The sequence below is a fragment of the Bos grunniens genome, chromosome 1 (assembly GCF_055505025.1).
Source record: "Bos grunniens cultivar Pamir isolate PY7600 chromosome 1, Bosgru_T2T1.0, whole genome shotgun sequence".
In the NCBI taxonomy this organism is placed as follows: domain Eukaryota; kingdom Metazoa; phylum Chordata; class Mammalia; order Artiodactyla; family Bovidae; genus Bos; species Bos grunniens.
The window spans coordinates 27204720-27220887 of record NC_141165.1 but is presented as its reverse complement, the minus strand read 5'-3'; the positions used below and the strand labels follow the sequence as shown (position 1 = coordinate 27220887).

At 39.2% G+C, this 16168-nt stretch overlaps 1 protein-coding gene across 5 annotated transcripts in view; it reads left to right on the top strand.

Annotated features, from left to right (window-relative positions):
• PIK3CB (phosphatidylinositol-4,5-bisphosphate 3-kinase catalytic subunit beta) overlaps positions 1 to 16168 on the top strand; it is a 178951-nt gene that overhangs the window by 52408 nt on the left and 110375 nt on the right. The gene's annotated exons all lie outside the window — the stretch shown is intronic.

Here is a 16168-nt window from a genome sequence, read left to right as displayed (position 1 = left end):
TCATACAGTGTTTGTCCTTTCATGGTTGGTTTATTTCACTTAGCATAGGTGTCCTCAAGGTTCTTCTGTTTAGCATGTATCACAATGTCTCTTTTAAGGCTGAATAAATATTCCATTGTATGTATTAATATGTACCACATTTTGTTTTTCCACCCATCTATTGAGGCAAATTTGACTTGTTTCCACCTTTGGCTATTGTTAATAATACTGCTGTAAACAATGGTAGGAGGCCGTCTATGGGGTTGCACAGAGTCAGACACGACTGAAGTGACTTAGCAGCAGCAAACATGAGTATACAGATATCCATGTGACTGCTTGCATTTCATTCTTTTGGGTTATATACCAAGAAAAGTAGAATTGCTGGATTATATGGTGAAGTGAGGAGAAGGCAATGGCACCCCACTCCAGTACTCTTGGCCGGAAAATCCCATGGACGGAGGAGCCTGGTGGGCTGCAGTCCATGGGGTCGCTAGGAGTCGGACACGACTGAGCGACTTCACTTTCATTTTTCACTTTCATGCATTGGAGAAGGAAATGGCAACCCACTCCAGTGTTCTTGCCTGGAGAATCCTAGTAACGGGGGAGCCTGGTGGGCTGCCATCTATAGAGTCGCGCAGAGTCGGACACGACTGAAGCGACTTAGCAGCAGCAGCGTGGTGAAGTGAAGTGAAAGTTGCTCAGTTGTGTTCGACTCTTTGTGACCCCATGGACTATACAGTCCATGGAATTGTCCAGGCCAGAATACTAAGAATGGGTAGTCTTTCCTTTCTCCAGGTGATTTTCCCAACCCAGGAATCGAGCCTAGGTCTCTTGCATTGGGGTCAAATTCTTTACCAGCTAAGCCACAAGGGAAGCCCTGGATCATATGGTAATTCTATTTAAATATTTTAGGAACTACCATATTCTTTCAGTGTTTGTACCATTTTTCATTCCCACCAGAAATATACAAGGGTTTACGGTTTCTTCACATCTTTGTCTGGTTTATAGTGTGTTTTTGATTTTGAGCAGTAGAACATTTTAAGTATATTTCCTTAAAAGAAGGTTTATCATAGATTGTTTTCTAGTAGTCTTAGAAGGAACACAAATCTTCATGCTCTGTTGCCAGGTCAGAACTGGTAAAGAAAGTTGTCACCTGCTGCTGCTGCTGCTGCTGAGTCGCTTCAGTCGTGTCAGACTCTGTGCGACCTCATAGATGGCAGCCCACCAGGCTCCCCTGTCCCTGGGATTCTCCAGGCAAGAACACCTAGTTATTAATAAATTTTAGTGAGAGATCCTCACAAAAATGAAAATTATGGGGCTTTGAAAAGAATGCATTGCCCAAAACTTATTCTGTGTAATCTGACTGTGATGTTTACTGTACTAAGGACCTTTACTTGGCTTAAGAGAAAGCTATGTGTTTTAATTTCTGAGTAGGAATAACTATGATCTCCAAGGATTGGACAGGATGATTAAATGAGTTAGAATGCTTCCCCTCCCCCAACAGATGTATTTGGAAATTGGAAATTTTATAAGGAGGTGGAGAGATTTTCATTGTGTTGTTGACTGACACATTGTCTGTTTAATAGTTGGGAAAGACATTCTTTGTTTAGATGGATAGAAGACCAATCAAAGTTATTAATAAGCAAAAAAAAGTGCTGATGGGATTATAGTTTCTGCAGAGAGGTTTTAAAAACTTTGTACCTTGTTTGCGGTTGTCATTAAGATTTGGAAATATTGAAATAGATCATATTCATTGGCTTCAATATTGTTATAATTTTGCATTTCCTAGGTAAATCTTATGTTTTAACTGCATCATATGGTAATAATAAACTTGAAAAAGTTTATTTTAGAAACTGCTTATCATGTTTTGTGAACATTATGAATAAACTGAATGGTTTAAACTTGTATTCTACTTTTTACTAGTTCCTCTTCTCCCAGTTCATTGCCTCAGGATTCTTTTTGTTTAACATGCACTGGATGTTTATGCATTAGAAAAATGTTCATAAAGATTATATTGTTGAGTGTCTACTGTTTCTGGTTCTTTGATAACATGCTTTTTGCTTTAACTCAGAAAATAACTGTGGTTAGATTGTCATATAGTCTGCCACAGACAGTAAGGATATTGTGATAGAAATTCTGCTCTCTGCGTAGCATGACCTTTCAAAACTGTTTTCTTTGCTGCAAGCATCTCACTTAGCCTTTTGACTGCCACATGACAGAGGAAGTAGTATATATAAAGCGATATAAATGACTGCCTTGTTCTTGTTTATGTTGAGGATGAACTAGTTTTATGCATTATACATAGAGTACATTTTAAGTGTAAGTTTAAAAAAAAATTCTTATTAGAGTATACTTGATTTGCAATACAGTGTTGTGTTAGTTTCAGGTGTACAATAAAATGAATCAATTATACATATATCCACTCTTGTTGTTTTTTTTTTTTTAAACATTCTTTTCCCATATGGGCCATCACATACTACTGAGTAGATAGGTTTTTATTAGTTACCTATTTTACGTAAAATATTTTATATAGGTATACAGGTAACTAATGAAGTAGTATGTATATGTCAATCTTAATCTCCCAATTTATCCCTCCCTCTTAAGTGTAAGTTTTAAAAGAAAATAATAGTAAATTATAATAGTAAAAATTGAAATGGGAAATCATTTATGTTACTTTGAAGAAAGGTCTAACTTTTGTTTTCAGAGTTTTAAGAATTATTAATTAATGGAGGTTATAATATACAGGTGATGACTACAGATCTACTCTTTTTTGTGGCAAAGATTTTAAAGCAGCTTTGGAATTGTCTTTCTCTTGTTCTTGAAGATTCTTTTTTAGAATGTGAAAGGGTCTAGGGAACCCGAGAAAGCACCAAATTGATTTTAAACTTTAATCTTATTTTCCACTAGTAGCTTAGCTCTGTAATATAAGTACTTATTTATTCATCATTTAGGAAATAGTTACTGAGGTCCTGTATCAGACATGGTGGACAAAGAACTGCAAAGATGACAGAACATGTCTCTGTCATTCAGGAATTCACTATTTAGATTTCAGCAAAAGAGTAGAGCTGAGCAGGATCACAACTCCTTGCTGCAGATGCTAATGTCACTTCCCTCCTGGAATCTAGAGATAAAGACAAAGCTGGTGAGGAGTAGTAGTTAGGGCCATGATGATAGTTAGGATTCTTAGGTAGGAATAATGCTGGAAAGGAAGCAACTGCTGGAGATAGAAAAAATCTAGAGCTTGGGTTTGATTATCATTAACCCTGAGGTCATAGGCACAGTAAAATGGGGAATGGGTTCCCATCAAATGGATTCTTCAGGGTAGGTGCTGCTGAGGAGCTTTACATCTGTTATTGCTGTTAATCCATAAAAAGAGTGTGAAATTTAGCATCTATGCGGAATAGCACATGAGAACCTAAATTTATAATTTAAAGAATGATGAAAAGTGAACAACTCTGCATAACAGCCAGATGAATCATAGGTGTTTTCTTCTATCAGTCTCCCTTCCTCTCCCCAAGCTCTTCTTTACTGAATTTTTGTTATTTTCTTTCTTTTCTTTATAACCTTACTACCTCTGTTCATCTCTATCTCTGAATGATATAAGGCTTTGAGTAAATGGAATCATATTGTATATATTCTTTTTTATTTCTCTGAATATTATTTATACGATTCATTTATGGTACTATGTATAGCTTTAGTAATTTCCTATATTTTAAAATGTATAATTTATTGAACCATTCTGTTCTTTGAAATTTTAGTTCGTTTGGTTGCTCTATGTGTTTATTGTTGCGCGTGGGCTTTCTCTAGCTGCAGTGAGTAGGGGCAGCTCTTCACTGCAGCGTGAAGGCTTCTCATTGGGGCAGCTTCTCTAGTTGAGGACCACAGGCTGTAGGTGTGCAGGCTTTAGTAGTTGTGGCCTACGGGCTCTAGAGCACATGTTCAGTAGTTGTGGCAAACAGGCTTGGTTACTACGCAGCATGTGGAATCTTCTTGGGGCAAGGATCAAACCTGTGTCCCCTGCATTGGCAGGTGGACCCTCATCCACTGTGCCACCAGGGAAGTCCTGATCCATTCTATCAATGCACGTTTAGTTTGTGTCTGCTGCTGCTGCTAAGTCACTTCAGTCGTGTCCGACTCTGTGTGACCCCAGAGACGGCAGCCCACCAGGCTCCCCCATACCTGGGATTCTCCAGGCAAGAACACTGGAGTGGGTTGCCATTTCCTTCTCCAGTGCAGGAAAGTGCAAAGTGAAAGTGAAGTCACTCAGTTGTGTTCGACTCTAGTTTTTGGATATTATGAAAAATTTCGCATTCCACACCCGTGTACATGTGACAACTTGGATAAGAGGTTTCCTGGCATGGATGCCTAGTAAAGGAATTTTTGATGCCAAAATTCTTGGAAGAGGTTGAATCAGTTTACTGTCCCTCCAGATCTATGAAATGGTATCTCATTGTGGTTTAATTCACTTTCCTTGGTGACTAATGATATTTATGGTACATACTCCTGATATGCTAATGGGACTTTTGGCTCCTGTGAAAATTTCTGTTTAATTATTTTGCCCATTTTTCTATTGGGTTTGTGTTCTTTGTATATTCATTTTCTCACTGTGATGTATAAAAATTGTTTATTTGATCAATTTTTATTCACTTGCTTAACATTCATCATTGAGTCTCCTGTTGTTTTTTGCATAAAAATAGTACCTTAATGTGGCCTATCGGAACGTGGATTTGGCCAGCCGCTCCACTACCATTCTGAGTTTCCCTGGTGGCTCAGATGGTAAAGCGTCTGCCTGCAATGCAGGAGACCGGGGTTCAATCCCTGGGTTGGGAAGATCTCCTGGAGAAGGACATGGCAACCCACTCCAGTATTGTTGCCTGGAGAATCCCAGGGATGGGGGAGCCTGGTGGGCTGCCATCTATGGGGTCGCACAGAGTCGGACACGACTGATGTGACTTAGCAGTAGCAGCAGGCCTTTACATATGTTCTTTTTCATTTTGGCTAGCCAATTTCCTCTCTTCAAGACTGTTCAAATATGCCTTTCTCTTGGAAACTACTCTTGGCTCTACCTGCCTCAAATTCATGTACTTTGTGTCTGTATACTTAGGAAAAATATGGTCATTTTAATCAGATGATTAGTCAAGAGGAGAAAGAAAGCTGTCAACATGTCCATTTTTACCAGGGGATTAAAAAGTGTATGTGCAGAGTGATAAACAAGGATGAAAGCTAAATGATGAATGATTTTGGAACATCACAATGGTAGCCTCATCGGTGTCCCCCACTCCTCTTCATAGTTCTGTTTTCTATTTGAATGGAGAAGGGTGATTCAAAAAACACAGTGGTAGAGTACACAGCATTGGACTGAATGTAACTGAGAGAGCACATGTGGGGTTTTTTTTTTTTAATAAATTGAAACAGTTGATGTACAATATTATGTTAGTTTCAGGTGGACTGCATATGATTTGACACATGCATACATTAGGAAAAGGGCTTCCCTGGTGGCTTAGATGGTAAGGAATCCACCTGCTATACAGGAGACTAGGTTTGACCCGTGGCTTGGGAAAGATCCCTCAGAGAAGGGAATGGCTACCCATTCCAGTATTCTTGCTTGGAGAATCACATGAACAGAGGAACCTGGCAGGCTACAGTGTATAGGGTTGGACAGAGTTGGATATGCCTGAAGCGACTTAGCACACACACATATATTATGAAATGATCACCACGATTGGTCTAGTGCCCATCTATCCCTATACAAAGCTATTACAACTTATTATTGACCCTATTCCTTATGCTGTGTATTAGATACTTGTGGCTATTTTTTTAAAAATTATATAACTGGAGCTTTGCATGTTTTACTTCCCTTCACCTGTTTTGCTCACTCCTCACCCCTCTCTCTTGTGGCAAGAGCCTGTTTGTTCTCTACCTGTGAATCTGTTTTCATTTTGTTTATTTAATTTTTACACTCCACATGTGAGTGAGATGATGCATTTGTCTTTTTCTGTCTGACTTATTTTATTTAGCATAATACCCTCTAGATCCATCTGTGTTGTAAAAAATGGCAAGATCGCCTTCCCCCTTTATGGCTAAGTAATATTCCATTATAGATACATATATTACATCTTTATCCAGTTGTCTATTGATGGACGCTTAGGTTGTTTCCATATCTTGACTGTTGTAAGTAATGCTGCAGTGGACATTGGAGTGCATATATGTTTCTGAATTCGAGTTTTGGTTTGTTCTAGGCAAATGCCCAGAAGTGAAATTGCTGGAAGTTCTATTTTTAACTTTTTGAGGAACCTCTGTACTGTTTTTCAATAATGGCTGCTCCAGTATAGTCCCACCAACAGTGCACAAGGGTTTCCTTTTTTCCACGTCCTTGCCAACACTTGTTACTTGGTTTTTTGACAGCAGCCATTCTGACAGGTGGAGGTGGTATGTCATTATTGTTTTGGTGTACATTTCTCTGATGGTTAGTGATGTTGAGCATCTTTTCAGTGTATCTGTTGGCCATCAGAATGTCTTTGGAAAAATGTCTATTCAGGTTCTCTGCCCATTTTGTAATTGGGCTGTTTGTTTTTTGATGTTAAGTTGTATGAGTTTATGGTTTGGATGTTAACCCCTTAATGGATATTGTTTTCAGATATTTTTTCTGATTCAGTGGGTTGCCTTTTCATTTTGTTGATACTTTGCTTTGCTGTGCAGGAAAAGTTTGATGTAATCCCACTTGTTTATTTTTGGTTTTGCTCCCTTTGTTTGAGGAGACATACCCCGCAAATATTGCTAAGGCCAATGTCAAAGAGTGTGCATCCTGTGTTTTCTTGTACCAGTTTTATGGTTTCAGACATTTAAGTCTTTAATCAACATTATGAATTAATTTTTGTATTCTGTATGAGAAAGTAATTCAGTTTGATTCTTTTTCATGTAGCTGTCCAGTTTTTTGAACACCATCTATTGAAGAGGCTGTCTTTTCTTCATTGTTTGTTCTTACCTCCGCCTCCTTTGTCATAGATTAGTTGACATATAAGTGTGAATTCATTTCTGAGTTCTCTATTAGGTTCCTTTGATCTGTGTGTCTGTTTTTGTGCTAGTACCATACTGTTTTGTTCTGTGTTTTGGCCACGCTGCATGGCTAGTGGGATCTTAATTCCCTGACTAGGGTTTGAATCTGGAACCTTGGCAGTAAAAGCACAGAGTCCTAACCACTTTTTCAAAAATATGTGTTTATTTGGCTGCACTGGGTCTTAGTTGCAGCATCCAAGATCTTTAGTTGCGGCATGAAGGGGCTATGAAAACTGTACACAGAAGCATTTTGTTATTCATTGTTGGATAGGTTATGAGGAAAATTGGTTGACAGGGAAGTTTTATTTATTTTTGTTTGTTTTAATTAAGAACTTCTTTTGGTAGTTTTATTAATTCGTTTTTGACTTTCCTGGCTCTTTGTTGCTGTGTGGGCTTTTCTCTAGGTGTGATGAGCAGGGGCATCTCTAGTTGCAGTGTGTGGGCTTCTTAATGTGGTGGCTTCCCTTGTTGGAGAGCACAGGCTCTGGGGTGCGCGGGCTTCAGTAGTTGGGGCTCTTGGGCTCTAGAGCGCAGGCTTAATAGTTGTGGTGCATAGGCTTAGTTCCTCTGCAGCATGTGCTATCTTCCCGGACCAGGGATCAAACCCATATCTCTTGCACTGGCAGGTGGATTCTTTACCACTGAGCCACCAGGGAAGCCCAAGGAAAAGTTTTAAAACAGACAAGTTCTTGCATAGACCAAACTTAGAGAGTGTGGAGAAGGGTAATCCTGAAATGGTTTGGGAGAAATGCTAGCTTTTTAGGATTCTCATTTAATTTTTACATCCTACAATTTAATGTTGAAAATGACAGCAGATGGAAATAACTAAAAGGTTTGGCGCCTGTAACAGCGCTTTTTTCTACAGCTGTAAGCTATTTAAAATTCTTCTCGTGTTACTGTTTGCCATTCAGATGGCTTTCTGGCACTGAATCAGTTCCTAGATGCGAGGGCTGTTGGGTAGTTACTCACCGGCCTCCCTACACACTTGTACACTCTGGTTCATGACTCACCCTCACAGCACTTATATGTGGGTACCCTTTGCTATACAGTAATTTTTAATTGTTTGATGTCACTTGTTATAAACAAGTACCGTACTTGATTATGATTTCTCAAATCAAGATTTGTTGTCATGTAAAAAGAAAAGAAAACCCACCCTAGTTAATCTGTTGGTTCTATTGCTACAGGACTGAAAAACAGAAGCAGTAGTTGTCCAGACTGTGAAACTTTTGTCTGAAGTATGTATCCCATAATAGGTACAAAGTATATCCACTAAGCCAGGATTATAATATTTGCTTCACTTTGCAGTTTGTACTATTATGTAAACTGAGTAAAATGCAAAGAAAGGGTTACCACAGAGTTGTGCTGAGAGATGAGGGAGGCAGTTGCTATTTGGACGGAATATCTATGGAGTCTCTGGGATGCTAGCAGTGTTCTAATTCTTGATATAGATGGTGTTTTTTAAATAGTAATTTGTAAAGTACTTTTCTGTTTATGTATTATTTTAAGCAAAAAAATATTTTGAAATAGAAAGTACTTGTACATCATGTTGGAGAATTCCATTAGCTGTATCTTTAATGGTTGGAGAAGATCCCCATATATTAGCAATTGGTAATGAGTCTTTGTCTGATTGATTTGATATATTTAGATAAATAATCACATGTACTCTGAATCATGGTAATGGTCCACCAGTGACTGAAGCAAGGTTAATGGTTAGTTCTTGTGCCACTGGGCTTCCCTGGTGGCTCAGAGGGTAAAGCGTCTGCCTGCAGTGCAGGAGACCTGGGTTCAATCCCTGGGTCACGAAGATCCCCTGGAGAAGGAAATGGCAACCCACTCCAGTATTCTTGCCGGGAGAATCCCATGGACAAAGGAGCCTGGTGGGCTACAGTCCACCGGGTCACAAAGAGTCGGACACAACTGAGCGACTTCACTTTCTTTCACTTTCTTGTGCCCCTAATACTATTCATTGGAAGTAGAAGAGAAGGGACAGGGTGAAGGGAGAACACTGTGAGGATGAAATACATCTTCTTGGTAATAAATATCCAATTAAAACAATTTTTTTCTTATTGGTAAGTATAATTGAACATTTAGATTAAAAGCCAGGAGAGCAGACTGAAATTAGGAACACTGGAAAAAATAAATAGCATTATTTAATAAAAAATGGAAATATTTCAGGACATCTCCTGCCTGGCAATTTGGGGGAATGCAGGTTTGATTCTTGTTCCAGGAACTGGGATCTTGCGTGAGCCCTCGAGCTCTCCACAGCTGAAAAATCTGTGTACCACCAGTAAAGATCCCCAGTGCTGTGACTAACACCCAACACAGCCAAAATAAATTTAAAAGTATTTAAAACAAAACAAAAAATTAAATATTTGAATGAAAAATGTTTAAATAATTTTAAATTGAGTATCCTAAGAAGCTAACAGTTTGCAATATTTTGGAAGAATGGAATGATGTGATTTTTATTTTTTTAAATTTTTGTAAGAAGATTAACATACTTTAGACCTGGTAATGTGCTGAACTAAATTTTTCATTAGCCCATTGAGTGTGAAGAAATAATACCAATAATGTACTGTCCCCACTCCCCATGGGAGTACCATTGTATTGGATTAGGTTTCTAAATTTCTGTTGATACTTTTATCTGACAAAGTTGTTGGGAATGTGGGAGTTATTTAAAATTTTCTACTGCTGTTTAAATAAAGAGTGCTAATTTATATGGCTTGTTTCAAACCTTATTCAAATGTTCAGAGATTATCAGTGGAAGGAGCAAATAAAAGTTAAGGTGAAAGTATGAATTGTGGAGCTACCCTGTGGTTTGATGATCCCCAGGCTTTTGAGATGCTTTGCATTGCTGTATGTGTATGCTTGGTCTTTGCAACCCATGGACTGTAGCCTGCCAGGCTCCTCTGTCCATGGAGTTTTCCAGGCAAGAATACAGGAGTGGGTTGCCATTTCTTTCTCCAGGGGGATCGTCCCAACCTAGGGATCTAAACTGTGTCTCTTGCATCTCTGACACTGGCAGGTGAATTCTATACCACTATGCTATACCCTGTGTCCTAAAGCATAGAATACTGCTTAGATTCTGCTGCTCTATGTGATCTTCAAGATTGTACTTCTCAGACCTTAGGCCTCTGGAATTAGCTTTGACTATTTCTGATTTTGGAGAGGCCCAAATTCTTACCACATAAAAATTCTCAATAGAGAAAGATACCATACTAGTTAGAAATGAAGAACACTGACACTCCAAAATGGGCAGTGGATGACAACAGTTGGTTTAATTTGATTTATTTTAAAAACAGAACATCTTTTATTTGAATGCTGAATACATTATATTAGTACACAGAGTATGCTGAAAATAGAATTTTTTAAAAAAACTTAATTTTGGTTGCGTTGGGTCTTAGTCACGGCACATAAGCTCAACTCAATAGTTGCATTGCACAGGTTTATCTCTAGTTGAGGCGCACAAACTCAGTAGCTCTGCACCACGTGGGATCTTAGTTCTCAGACCAGGGACTGAACCCACGTCTCCTCTTCTGTAAGACAGATTCTTAATTACTGGACCACCAAGGAAGTCCCAAGAATGGAATTTTTTAAAGAAAAATTAACTTCAGTGATTCAATTAAAACAGACAAATATAATTCCTAATAATTTTTAATATAACATGAATGATAAGTGGATATGTCAGTATTTTGTGAAGTTCGCTTAGAGTGTTACATTATTCGATAAATTGTTGTTGTTCAGCCGTTCTTTGAGACCCCGTAGACTGCAGCATGCCAGATTTCCCTGTGCACCACCATCTCCTAGAGTTTGCTCAAACTCATGTTCAGTGAGTTGGTGATGCCATCCCACCATTTCATCCTCTGGGTCTTAGTTGTGGCCTGTGAGATCTTTATCTTTATCGTCACATGTGGCATCTAGTTCCAGGACAGGGGATCGAATCCTGGTCCATTGTATTGGCAGTGTGAAGTCTTTGCCTCTAGACTACCGTGGAAGTCCCAAATCCTTTCTTGAAAGTACCTTTCTAGTTTGTTTTGCAATATATATAAAGAATCTTAAAGAAGTTTATAATAAAGATTCTAAACCCTGTCAGAGCCACCCCCCTTTTGGTAGCATGTTTTATTTATTAAAAAAAATGTATTTGGCTGCATCAGGTCTTGATTGCATCATGTGAGATCTTTCATTGAAGTCCGTGGGCTTAGCAGTTGTGGCACTCGGGCCTTCTAGTCATGGCACATGGGCTTATGCTCTGAGGCATGTGGGATCTTAGTTCCTCAACAGGGGATCAAAACTGTGTCCCCTGCATTGCAAGGTGAATTCTTAACCATTGAACCATCAGGGAAGGCACTGTGGTATGTTTTATAATACTTATTTTCCTATATTAAAAAAGAAATTTATAGGTAATATCTGCTTACATACATTAAGAAAAATGTGATTTAATTAAAAGAAAGGTCATTTGTGATAAAAAATATTGTGCTATTTATGTGCTAAAAAACAGTGTGCTATTTACATGCTAAAGACACTCAGGTACAATTGTAGTAGACCACAGTGTTAGTTGCTCATCTTATACCCCCTTCCTCTCTCTTCCCCTCCCAGACTCTGGTTTTCCAGCCTAAATTTCTGTGCATTAGGTTGTACTCATGATTTTTTCCTTTTTGCAGTTAAACAGAATTCTAATTGTACTTACTGTACTCCTTTATATTTTACTCTATATATATCCATAAAGATTTCTAATATACACATTTGACAAACCGGTGTAAATAGCTGCTTAATATACCATCAGATAGGGGTATAACCATTGGTTTATTTGCAAGTTTGTCACTTGTGTATTTTGCTTTGTGTATGAAAATTCTTCTGAATTCAGGTTTTAAAACATAATTAATGAGTTAGTAGGTTTAAAAAATTTTCAAGACTCAATGCATATTTGCAGATATTTCCTAAAAGCTCTTTAGAATGCCTTTTTTTTTTTTTTCTTCCCCAACCAAATGGAATTCAGGAGCTTGGTTTCCGACCAGGGTGGAACCTACGTCCTCTGCAGTGGAAGCTCAGATTCTTAGCTGCTGGACCTCCAGGGAAGCCCCCCAGCTTCTGTTTTTAGATGATAAATGTGAATATTTTATTTCAATACAAATGATAAGATTCAGTTCAGTTCAGTTCAGTCACTCAGTCGTGTCCGACTCTTTGCCACCCCATGAATCGCAGCACGCCAGGCCTCCCTGTCCATCACCAACTCCCAGAGTTCACTCAGACTCTCACGTCCATTGAGTCAGTGATGCCATCCAGCCATCTCATCCTCTGTCGTCCCCTTCTCCTCCTGCCCACAATCCCTCCCAGCATCAGAGTCTTTTCCAATGAATCAACTCTTTGCATGAGGTGGCCAAAGTACTGGAGTTTTAGCTTTAGCATCATTTATTGAAATAACTGCTAAATGATTTAGCAATTATTCTTTAGTACTTTTTAGAACTACTTTAGAGAGATCTTTTACATGAAATGATAATGATTCAGATAAAATAACCGTCTTTAACAAATGGAGTGCTATACTGTTCAGTTTTTCAGTGTTCAGTATAATGGATACTTTATTGTAAGTCAGTCAATAAATAAGGCTGATAGACATGGGGGGACAGAAACCCAGATAAATCAAAATCCTGTCACTTGTCTGTGATTAGAACCTGAAGGTTTAGATAGTAAATGTGGTGTTATGATAAGTGCACTGCCACTTCCAGTTTTTTTTTTAATGATCATTAAATAAACTTGTCTTCTAGCTATATCCTATAATAGTAAAGAAATAAATATTAAGTAAATGCTATTCCATTTAATATTTTTTAAAATTCCCTTTCAGTCACTACCAAATTTTTTCCCCATGATTTTCTAAGAAGTTTTTGTCTGAACTTCTTGTTCATCTGTATGAGGTCTTGTTCATCTGTATGTTGGTTTCTGCTTATCACTTTATTGAAAGAAGTAAAATCCAGTAGTTTTGCTGGCACATTGCTAGGGAAACTGAGAATGTTTAAACCCCTTCCTCTCTTTCTGCCAGTGAACAATTGACAGGATATGGGTTTGTAATTATAGTCTTAAGGGCTTCAGTTCAGTTCAGTCACTCAGTCGTGTCTGACTCTTTGCGACCTCATGGATTGCAGCACGCCAGGCCTCCCTGTCCATCACCAACTCCCGGAGTTCACTCAGACTCACGTCCATCGAGTCAGTGATGCCATCCAGCCATCTCATCCTCTGTCATCCCCTTTTCCTCCTGCCCCCAATCCCTCCCAGCATCAGAGTCTTTTCCAATGAATCAACTCTTTGCATGAGGTGGCCAAAGTACTGGAGTTTCAGCTTTAGCATCATTCCTTCCAAAGAAATCCCAGGGCTGATCTCCTTCAGAATGGACTGGCTGGATCTCCTTGCAGTCCAAGGAACTCTCAAGAGTCTTCTCCAGCACCACAGTTCAAAAGCATCAATTCTTTGGCGCTCAGCTTTCTACACAGTCCAACTCTCACATCCATACGTGACCACTGGAAAAACCATAGCCTTGACTAGACAGACCTTTGTTGGCAAAGTAATGTCTCTGCTTTTGAATATGCTATCTAGGTCGGTCATAACTTTCCTTCCAAGGAGTAAGCATATTTTAATTTCATGGCTGCAGTAATCATCTGCAGTGATTTTGGAGCCCCAAAAAATAAAGTCTGAGTCGAGCTAATTGTCACTGCTGAAGTTCCTTTGCTCTCTGATAGCTTCCTTGAAAAGTTGTTTTCATAAGTAGTCTCATGCTTGTCTTCAGCCTTTGATCATTTGCTTAATGCTCAAACTAAAGAGCCATACCTGACTGAGGTAGGGTCTTGTGCTTGCTGTGCCAGGGTAAGCCTGTGCTAGAGTAACCCTGTGAAGGGTTGTTGTGCTAGGGCAACCCTGTGAAAAACATTTTCTTTAAGGAAGGAGAGGGAATGCTTGGGAAAAAAAATCTGACTTTGGTCTTGGCTGTGTCTCTGTGTCACCTAGGTAACTTAAGTAATTTCTCTGGGCCTTAGCTTCCTAATTTTTAAAACAGGAAGGGCCTGCCGCTCCTAAGGTACCACCCAACCTGAAACCATGAGTTACTTCTCAGGTTGGACTCTTACGTGTGATGCTCCATATAAGATAAGGGTGCCTTATTGGAATAGGAACCAGAACACATTTATTTTAATACAATTATGTAGCAGTAATTTTCTTCAGAGTATCTTTATAAAAGATTTATCTGATACCAGTTGGTTTGTTACCTTATTTGTTTTAGGTCAGATAAAGGACATACTATTTTTAATTTCAGCTCAGCACATTTTGAGAGTATACCCCCTCTCTCAGTACTTAGCTTAAAAGTATTGTGAAAGAAGCTCCTAAGTGCTGCAAGTTACCCTGTGATTTTAGGTAGACTACCCCATCAGTATGTTTACTAAGCGTCTTGAAAACTAAGAGCCACTTATACTCACCTTACATTCTTCTCATCAGATAAGGGGCTAAAGTCTTCTTGACTTAAGAGCTTCTTTTGCCTTTAAGAATTAGCTGAAAACAAAATAGAGAAGTATAAGATACACTATTGATTGACAGGTAGAAATGTATGATAAATTTTATTCATTACTGTTCATTCAGTTCAGTTCAATCACTCAGTTGTGTCTGACTCTTTGTGACCCCATGGACCGCAGCACGCCAGGCCTCCTTGTCCATCACCAACTCCTGGAGTTTACGTAAACTCATGTCCATCGGGTTGGTGATGCCATCCAACCATCTCATCCTCTGTTGTCCCCTTTTTCTCCTGCCCTCAATCTTTCCCAGCATCAGAGGTGTTTTAAATGAGTCAGGTCTTCGCATCAGGTGGCCACAGTATTGGAGTTTCAGCTTCAGCATCAGTCCTTCCAATGAGCACCTGGGACTGATCTCCTTTAGGATGGACTGGTTGGATCTCCTTGCAGTCCAAGGGACCCTCAAGAGTCTTCTCCAGTATCACACTTCAAAAGCATCAATTCTTTGGCATTCAGCTTTCTTTATAGTTCAACTCTCACATCCGTACATGACTACTGGAAAAACCATATCCTTGACTAGATGAAGCTTTGCTGATAAAGTAATGTCTCTGCTTTTGAATATGCTATCTAGGTTGGTCATAACTTTCCTTCCAAAGGGTAAGCGTCTTTTAATTTCATTGCTGCAGTCACCACCTGCAGTGATTTTGGAGCCCAAAAAAGTAAAGTCAGCCTCGGTTTCCACTGTTTCCCCATCTATTTGCCATGAAGTGATGGGACCAGATGCCATGATCTTAGTTTTCTTTTTTTTTTTTTAATATTTATTTACGTCGCTGCACTGGGTCTTAGCAGCAGCATATGGGATCTAGTTTCCTGACCAGGAAATGAACCTGGACTCCCTGCACTGAGAGCACAGAGTCCTAGCCACTGGACCACCAGGGAAGTCCCTGATCTTAGTTTTCTGAATGTTGAGCTTTAAGACAACTTTTTCACTCTCCTCTTTCACTTTCATCAAGAGGCTTTTTAGTTCCTCTTCACTTTCTGCCATAAGGGTCGTGTCATCTGCATTTCTGGGGTTATTGATATTTCTCCCGGCAGACTTGATTCCAGCTTTTGCTTCTTCCAGCCCCGTGTTTCTCATGATGTACTCTGCATAGAAGTTAAATAAGCAGGGTGACAATATACAGCCTTGACGTACTCCTTTTCTTATTTGGAACCAGTCTGTTGTTCCATGTCCAATTCTAACTGTTGCTTCATGACCTGAATACAGGTTTCTCAAGAGGCAGGTCAGGTGGTCTGGTATTCCCATCTCCTGAAGAATTTTCCACAGTTTATTGTGATGCACACAGTCAAAGGCTTTGGCATAGTCAATAAAGTAGAAATAGATGGTTTTCTGGAATTCTATTGCTTTTTCGACCATCCAGCGGATGTTGGCAATTTGACCTCTGGTTCCTCTGGCTTTTTAAAAACCAGCTTGAACATCTGGAAGTTCACGGTTCATGTATTGCTGAAGGCTGGCTTGGAGAATTTTGAGCATTACTTTACTAGCGTGTGAGATGAGTGCAATTGTGCGGTAGTTTGAGCATTCTTTGGCATTGCCTTTCTTTGGTATTGGAATGAAAACTGACCTTCTCCAGTCCTGTGGCCAGTTT